The sequence below is a fragment of the Myotis brandtii genome, unplaced genomic scaffold, assembly GCF_000412655.1.
Source record: "Myotis brandtii unplaced genomic scaffold, ASM41265v1 scaffold440, whole genome shotgun sequence".
In the NCBI taxonomy this organism is placed as follows: Eukaryota; Metazoa; Chordata; class Mammalia; order Chiroptera; family Vespertilionidae; genus Myotis; species Myotis brandtii.
Window position 1 is genome coordinate 3,178,462 of NW_005366834.1, and position 10,164 is coordinate 3,188,625.

Below are 10,164 nucleotides of genomic sequence, written 5' to 3' on the forward strand. Positions count from 1 at the left end.
ATCAGGGTGGGGGTCCCCACTGGGGTGCCTGGCCAGTCTGGCTGAGGGGCTGAGGGCCGTTTTCCGGCTGGCGGGTGACTGAGGCTCCCAACCGCTCCTTTTTTTTTCTTTTTTTTATTCTGGGCCAGCTTTAGCTCTGAGGCCTCGCTGCTGAAAACATTGATACAATGTTGCAGTCAGGCTGGCTGAAGCCCGCTGGTTTCTGGGGTTTTGTTTAGCTTCTATATTTGCAACATAGTTGCTTAGAGTTGCAGCTGAGAGGCCGGCAAGTTAGGCGGGGAACGTTGGTGTTCGCCGTCACTGGAGCAAGCAAGCCTCCCTGTTCGCTTCAGTGCATGGCTGCCTGCCGCCATCTTGGCTGACAGTTAATTTGCATAAGGATATGCTGATTAGCCAATGGGAAAGGTAGTGGTCATACACTAATTACCATGTTTCTCTTTTATTAGTGTAGATTTCATATTGATGAAATAGGAAACACTTTTATTTTTCTGTTTATAACTATTTTACTATAATGCTAGAAAATGGCCTCAAAGCAGTACTCTAAATATGGTATACCTAGTCCACAAATATCATATTTGTAAGTGTTCTAAGAACAAGTTTGTGGGGTTTTTTTATGTCAACTATAATATGGCATGCACATTTCTACTGTTAGCTGAGATATTCTAATGGCTATGTGGATACTTTTGAAGCCCAACAGCTCCCACCCAATTTTATCGAAGTGTTCTCTCTCTCTCTCTCTCTCTCTCTCTCTCTTTTTAAATATATATATATATTTTTTCATTGATTTCAGAGAGGAAGGGAGAGGAAGAGAGAGAGAGAGAAAAAAACATCAGTAATGAGAAGGAATCATTGATTGGCTGCCTCCTGCATACCCAACACTTGGAATTGAGCCTGCAACCTGGGCATATGCCCTGACCAGGAATTGAACTATAATTTCCTGGTTCATAGGTCGATGCTCAACCATTGAACCATGCCGACAGGACTAAGTGTTCTCTTTCCAACTTATGTGCTCACACCAGAATCTCTGCAATTCCAAAAGTTTCAACCAGGACATTTTGCAGTTCAATTAAAATATTGCTGAACATTCTAAAGAGAAGATAGGTATTACTGATACATTGTGGAATACTGACATCACCCATGCTGTTAATGCAATTATTACAGTTGTTACAGTTTATTTCTAGACCACCTCCTGCCTAGTTTTTACACTTTTTAAAAGTTTAGGGTGTGAGTATTTTTTGCAGCTCCAGTTATAAAGCAGACTCTATTGTGCTTTGAAATCAATCATTTAACACCTGTTCTAAAAGTAAATAAATGCTAATTGGCATTTTTGTTATTATTCAAAACACCAAAATACCTTCTTTTTAATTAATTAGGGATGACATTCTTAATATTGATCTAGTTCTAACCCAAATGCTAGGACCAAAAAAATATGAGATTTCAGTAATTGATAAGATAGAGCATTATGCCTCCATTGATAATGTTTATTTATTTTTATGTATTATGATTTTATATAAAGGGAAACAGCATCCTATCATTTTTGGCACTCTTTACATCTATTGCAACAAGAAAATATTTCTTCCACTTTTTTTCCTTGAGAAATTCCCTTTCACTGGGATAATTACACACTCCTCTGATTTGCAATGAAGAGAACACTCACATTGGCAGGTGGTATAATTGGTTATTGCAAAGGAATATAGTAGAAATGTTCCCGTACTTCAGGATCCGCTATTAGTTGGCCAATGGATTCAACAATTTGCACGAGATAAAGTCAAAGTGGCCAAAAAAAAAAAGAATTCATGGTTTAATAATTCACTATTATATTTGAAAGCTCTGACAATAATTTGAATATGCATGTAATTCTATAATCAGTTTATATTTTATGTCATTATACCCATAGGAGTTATTAAAATATTTTAGACATTAAAAATCATTATTTTTACATTTCCAAACCACAATTTAATTTTGGTCTTCAGGTTTCTCTTTGAAGTAAAAATTAAGTTTTGTAAATAAATAACATTTATCTAGTGCTTTATATCTGGACAGCATTTCCACATGCACTACCTCATTGAATTCTCATTAAACTCCTGAGACATCTTGGTCCTCTCACGCAACTAAATGGGCAAGTATATGTAGGTGAAAACAATTCTGCCAAGTTCACATAGCTGGTACGTTACAAAGGTTTTCTGCACCTTTGTTTGAGTCATATATATGTGTGTACAGCTATAAATTAGGGATTCCCAGGGCCCTTTCCTCATCCTATATAATAAAAGCCTAATATGCTAAGTGGTCATTCAGTCGTCAGTTCAACCAATCAAAAAGTGATATGCTAATGATATGCTAAGGTCACTCAACTGCTCGCTATGACATGCACTGACCAACAGGGGCCAGGCAGTCAACCGGTTGACCAGTCGCTATGGTGCACTGACCACCAGGGGGAAGACACTCTGACCAGTAGGTTAGCTTGCTGCTCGGGTCCTGCCGATCGGGACTGAGTGAGATGGGCCGGACACACCCTGTAGCCTCCCGTAGTCCCTCCCCTGCTGGCCAACCTCCCGCATCGTTCCCCAGCCCCAATCATGCACCGGTGGGGTCCCTCGGCCTGGCCTGCACCCTCTCACAATCCGGGACCCTCAGGGGATGTAGGAGAGCCGGTTGCAGCCCAATCTCTCAGGCCTGGCTGAGGGACCCCACTGGTGCATGAATTCATGCACTGGGCCTCTAGTATTTAATAATCTGCTAGAGTATCTCAGAACTTAGGAAAGTGCTTCACTTACTCTTACTAGTTTATTAAAGAAGATGCAATCAGGAACAGCCAAATGGAAAATATGCAAAGGTCAAGGTAGGCTGGGCAGGTGTGTGGAGCTCCCATGCCCTCTACTGATGCACTCCTTCCCATCCCCACCCCCACCAGCACCTCCAGGTATTCACTGACCCAGAAGCCCTCTAAATCCTGTTGTTTAAGGGGGTTTGTGGAGGTTTAATTTCAAGGTGTGATTGAGTAAATCATAGTCCATTGGCAATTACTTCAGTCCCAGGCCTTTCCTCCTCCCCAGAGTGAGGCAGGGTAAGGCCAAAATGACTAAGCTTTTAATCAAGGCTTGGTCTTTTTAGTGACTAGTCTTCATTCTGAAGCTATCTAATCACCTCATTAAAACAGAAGATGAGCCCATCTCTTATATCACTCAGGAAATTCTATGGGTTTTAGGAGTTCTGTGCTGGAAATCAGGACAGAGACCACACCAGGGGACATTGTAGTAAAGGAAACTTTAATACTCAAGTAAATAGAGTTAAGAAATGTTAGGGTGCTATATCTGTATCTATATGAAAGCAATATGATTCTATTATAAATACTATTTCTAATCATTCCTTAATTTTAACTATGAATCACCTCAGCAAATACTTATTAAGAAAGCTGAGTCACATGAAGCCGATTTTATTATTTATCTGTCTACCTATTTATTTATTTAGCATGGCTGAAGGATAAGAAAAAAGAACATTTTAAGAATATATATATATGGCAGCAAGTAAGAGTGAGGAGAAAATACAAAGACAGAAATAGGTAAAGATATTGGAAATCTATTAAGAGCGAAAATGCAAGTACTATGTGTTAAGTATGATTTTTTTATGTATTACTGATTTCAGTCCTGAAAATAACTCATATTAGTCTCCCCATCCCACTAATGAATACACTGAGGCTTATAATAGGCAAGTATCTTTTTTTAAAAAAAATCTTTATTGTTTAAAGTATTACAGATGTCTCCATTCCCCTCCCCCACATTGACTCCCTCCAGAATAGGCAAGTATCAGTATTAAAAACTTTACTAACTAGACTCTTCAACAATACATTGACTCCCTCCAGAATAGGCAGGTATCTTATTCAGTATTAAAAACTTTACTAACTAGACTCTTCAACAAATGGTGCTGAGGTAACTGGATATCTGCATGCAATATATAAAGTTGGACACTTCCTAAAACCCCTAAAAAATTTCCTCATGCCCTGGTAGGAGTGGTCCAGTTGGTTGAAGTATCTATCATCCCGCACACAAGGTTGTGGATTCCATCCCTCCTCAGAGCACTTACCTAGGTTGCAGGTTTAATCCCCACGTGGGGCATGTATGGAAGGCAACTGATTAATTTTTCTCTCTCACATCAATATTTCTCTCTCCCTCTCTCTCTAAAATCAATTTAAGAAAAAATAAACGCATCTTTAGGTGAGGACTAAAAAAAATTAACTCATAATAGATCATAGGCCAAAATGTAGGAGCTACATGTTATAAAGCTCTTAGGAAAAAAGAAACAAACAACGGAGTAAATCTTCATGACCTCAGGTTAGGCAAAGACGTTTTAGACATAATATTAAAAGAATATGAAAAAAAAATAACTTACACAAAGTGAATGTTATAAGAATTAATTATATTTGTGCATCAAACAATACTATCAAGAAAATGAAAGACAATGCACAGTATGAGAAGAATATTTTAAAGCAAATATATACAAAAGTATATAAAATAATTCTTGCAATTCAATAATAAAAATACAAATAATTAAATTTAAAATAGACAAAGGTTCCAAAGAAAATATACAAATGCCCAATTATCACATGTAAGACAATAAGATCATTAGTCATTAAAGAAATTCAAATAAAAACTATACTGGGGAGCCCTAACCAGTTTGGCTCAGTGGATAGAGCATCAGCCTGCAGACTGAAAGGTCCCAGGTTTAATTCTGGTCAAGGGCATGTACCTTAGTTGTGGGCACATCCACAGTAGGAGGTGTGCAGGAGGCAGCTGATCGATGTTCCTCTCTCATCGATGTTTCTAACCTTCTATCCCTCTCTCTTCCTCTCTGTAAAAAATGAATAAAATATAAAAAAAAAACTATACTGGAGAGCCTCAGAGGGAATGGGGGAAGAAGGGAAGAGATCAACCAAAGAACTTATATGCATATATGAATCACCCATGGACACAGACAATAGTCGGGGGAAGGCCTTGGGAGGGGACAGGAGTGAAGAGTAAGGAGAAGAGGGGTAAAGGGGGACATCTCTAATACTTTCAACAATAAATGTAAATTAAAAAGAAACTATAATAAGAGACCACTTGTGACCCACTAGGATGCCTATAATAATAAGTTGGAAAATAATTGGAATCCTCACATATTGCTGATAAGAATACAAAGCTAATACTTTCAACAATAAATGTAAATTAAAACGAAACTATAATAAGACACCACCTCTGACCCACTAGGATGCCTATAATAATAAGTTGGAAAAAAATTGGAATCCTCACATATTGCTGATAAGAATACAAAGAAGTGCAGTTGCTTTGGAAACAGTTTCATAGCTCCTCAAAAATGGTAAATATAGTGCTGCCATATGACCGTGTGATTCTACTCCTATATATTCTTAAGAGAAATGAAAACATATGTCCACAAAAAAACTACTTCAAAATTGCTCACAAATGTATCGCTCCTAATACTATTCAAAGAGTGGCAATAACCCAAAAGCCCACCAATTGATGGATGGAACTAAAAATGTGTTGTCTCCATACAGTGGAACATAATTTGGCTTTATAAAAGAATGTATAGTGCTGCATGCATGCATGCTACAAGTATTTAGTCAAAGAGTGGCAATAACCCAAAAACCCACCAATTGATGGATGGAACTATGTTCCACTGTTGTCTCCATACAGTGGAACATAATTTGGCATTATAAAAGAATGTATAGTGCTGCATGCATGCATGCTACAAGTATTTACCTTGAAAATATACTGCATGAAATAAACCAGTCACAAAAGACCACATATTATATGACTCCATTTATCTAAGCTGTTCAGAATAGGCAAATTTATAGAAACATCAAATAAATTAATGGTCCTAGTAACTGAGGGTGGAGAGTAAAGATAAGGAGTGACTGCTAATGAGCATGGTGTTTCATTTTAGTGATAAAAATGTTCTAAAATTGTGTTATGGTGCTGTTTTACAACTCCATGAATATGTTAAATACATAGAATTGTACATTTTAAATGCATAAAGTGTTCGTTATTTGAATTGCATTTAATCAAGCTATTTAAAAAATAACTAATAGCATATGAAGCCAAGAAGTTTAACTTCAATAACCATATAAAGGGTCCATTAAACTACTATATTTATCATTGATGGTCAAAACGTTTGCCTTGGCAAACTTAATTTTGCACTTAATGTTTTGAATCTATCATTGAAAACACTCATGTGTTCTTTAAGAAATATGGTTTGGTATTGACTTGATTGAAGGATATGATATAGTTTGGTAGTGATTATGATTGAAGGTTAAAAGCTATTGATTCATGATATGTGTGTATTTTGGCAAGTATATGTGTGGGATGTGTAGTGTTTGTAGAAGTCAAAATTGAAAGGAAGCTCAGATATATCCTTAGAAGTCAAATACCAATTCCTGTAGCTTTTTATATACATTCCTTCAGTAACAGAGAGAAATTTTTCATATCATAAATGCATGGATGTTCTTTGAGATATTAAGTCCAGATTCTTCCAGATTTTTGAAAACCTAGTAAACAAATTGTGTGCCATATTTTATGTTTTACCTAGAATTATATCATTTAGCTAAGTAAAGGCATCAACAGTTCTCATTTTCCATTCACTGTAATGATAGTGCTCACAAGTGTATGCCTAGACCTGTAGCTTTTAACTTGAAAGCATTTCTTCTCCCCCCTCGTTATGTTATTTAGACTCAATTCTTATTACTTAATTTTGCTAGTCAAAAGCCAGAAACCTTGGACAAATAATGCATATCAGGATGTTAGTAAGTTCCCTTGTTTTCTGTTTAGAAATCATTGGAACAGTGGGAAGCAGGACCATTAGTGAAATACATGTTGGAAGACACGCATTAAGGTCTATAACATTGTCTTTAACTGCAGTTATATTACTGCCTTTTATTGATATTGACTTTGTGTTAACAAAGAAGGATTAAATTGAGTGGCTAGAGAGTACTGATTCTACACATTCCTCATGTAAGCCTTAGAGCAAAGGGATTTCAAGGTCATTCCTTATGGTTAGAGGCCCTGCATTGATTCAGAAGGTGGGATCCCTAGAGCTTGGGTTGCATGAACACTGTTGGAAGCCTATATAGGTATAGGGTATTATCCTAGAGCAGTGATGGCGAACCTTTTGAGCTCGGTGTGTCAGCATTTTGAAAAACCTTAACTTAACTCTGGTGCTGTGTCACATATAGAATTTTTTTTTATATGTGAAACCATAGTAAAACAACGACTTATAGTTTTGATATTTATTTTATATATTTAAATGCCATTTAACAAAGAAAAATCAACCAAAAAAAATGAGTTTGTGTGTCACCTCTGACACGCGTGTCATAGGTTCGCCATCACTGCCCTAGAGGAAACCTTTTCCACTAGTTCAGATCTGTCACGCAAAAGTTTCATTCCAGGTTATTCGTCCAATTTCTTCTTTAGCGGGCAAGGTGATATAAACTAAAGAAGGGAGGGAAAGATGCTGATTATTTTAGGCACTTAGCTCAATTTGCTTTTACTTGTTTGGGAAATTGCTTCTTCAATGCAGAAAATGTGTTGCAGTGAAGTAATTCAATGGGTTTGATGACACTGCAGTGTGTTTCTCCCCTGTATCTGTTATACGTGTAAATGAAATGCACAGACTGCAGTATTACCGTTATTTACTTCCTTTTATCACCTCTCTCTTTCTTACCTACTAGATTACATGTGCGTTAACTGAAGTTACTGTTTACACTTATTTAACATTATTGACTGAAATAACCCGGAATCTCCTCCAGTGAGGACTGATTTAGCTACAAATCACTGTTCCAGCTCTGAAATCATTAATCAGCCTTAGGCAAGATCCATTATGTGGGATTTCAATGAAGAAGAAATATTAACAGTTCCCTGGAAGCAACGTTACCTTCACATTGGCTGCGACTCCCTGCTGGAGCAGCAAATCTCCCTCTAGTAATAATTATAATACATTAGTAGAGGTTTAATTTCCAATAAGTGCTGTCTGTTTAAGAAATGGCAGTCTTACCAGGGCTCAGAGAAGAATAGATCAGGTTATCAGAATATGGAATTAGGTGAAATTAATTTAATTGGAATTAAATTAACATGGAATTGGATGGAAGATAATAAAAAATTCATTACAGTTTGAAAATTGTAGAAAAAGAGAAGCCGATGTGAGTTGTTCAGTGGCATTTTTATAGAAAAACTGTGTTTATAGATCATCTCACTGGTGATATTAGGTCTGTCTATGATTTTTTTCTTTAGTTGGTAGCAAAATGTTATTACTAGTTAGCATCTACTATGATAGTTGTAATACTTTTTTTCTGAGGGATAGAAGTTACTGAAAAGAGTAATAGAACTATAGGGTAAATTCATTCTTTAAACTATACACAGTGATTCACTTTTTTTTTCATCTAAACTAACATTCCAGTAAAAATTTTCCAGTGTTGAAAAATTAGAATTTCATAGGAGAAATGATTGCTGAGATAATTCTACTTAGGAAGGTATTATACTAACTAAAATACATCAGGCAGAGAAAGACAATGCCATATGGTTTCACTTATGTGTAAGCTTGAAAAAAACAAAAGACCAAACAAAACCAAACCAAAACAGACACATAGAAACAGAGATAAAACTGATGATTGCTAGAATGGAGGGGAATGTGAGGATGGGTGAAAAGGGTGAAGAGGAATATAGTCAATAATACTGTGATAAGTTTGCATGGTGACAGATGATTACCAGACTTAGTGAGGTGACCATATTGTAAAGAATATATATGTTGAGCCACTATATTATAGGCCTGAAACCAATATAATATTGTATACCAACTATACTTAAAAATAGACAATAGAATGCTTCTATGAAATTAGACTTGCAAAAGGTTTAGAAAGTTTCCTCTGTGGTTTTAGAATAATCTGAGTTCTGGGAAGGCTGCAAATCACTTATAATTTGAATAAAACCTCTGTTATGTACAAGGAACCATATTAGGAACTTCTATAGTATATCTTGCATTGTCAGCCTTTTAGTAAAGTATAAAACAGCCATGCATATATTAGTAAGACTTGCTTAACTTTAAGTACAATGAATATTATTTACAATGCTTTAAAGGTTTTACCAAACTCTTTATTTCTCCCAGAATTATTACATATCTAGATGTCCACAAATTGATGTATTAACATACATAAACATTTTGATGTTTGCAAGTATCGTGTGCTTATGGCGTCTGTGTTGTAAAGGCATTTATTGTAACAGGTAGACTCAGTTCTCATATTGAACAACTATCTAGCTCACTGCATAAACCAGATGATGTGTGTGCCAGTGCTGGAAAATTGTTCTTCAGGTTCAATGAACTATTGATTTAAGGAATTCAAGGTGATTCCATTACTGAATAAAGAGATTCATATTTTCTTAACACTGTAGATTTTGTAGTTTGATTTATGTGTTCATGAGTGTATGTTTGGAAACCTCTTTTTACTGCTTGATGGATTTCATGTCATAGTGTCAGATATAGAAACCAAAATCAAAGAACCGTTATAAGTAAGCTGTGCTCCCCCCCCTCCCCCGATTCTATAGTGAAATATATGTTAAGAATAAATTTCCACAAAATTATCTAAAACAAGCAAAAACACCCACCCTTCTAATTCTATCTATAAATCAGATTGAAAACCTAGCATTAGAAATTATTCTATTTCTCAAAATATGTAACAATTGCAGTGTTTCAAAACTTATTACATTTAGCAACATCTTTGGAAAATGTACTGTGTGCCTTATGTTAATTTTGGAATCATTTACATAATTTATAAAGTTAAAGTTAGTGTTTAGTTCAAAAACACTCACAAATTGCCCCTTTTATCACTAAATATTCAGCATACCTCAAAAAATGACACCCTAAATTCATTAAAACGAAGGTGATATGACAGCTCACTATTTTGCAGCTCCTTCTCACCCAGCATTTAATGATCTCCACTAATAACCTGAGAAAATCTATGTCAGGCATGCAACTTATCAAAATGCTTTTGTATTCTATTTTTTTAGGTTACCAGAAGATAGACCATAATTTAAAATGAATTTATGGTTTCAAGCTCATTGTTAAAACATGACATTTAGAATAAGAAAGAAAATCCATGTGGCATATATTTTATGTGTAATATAT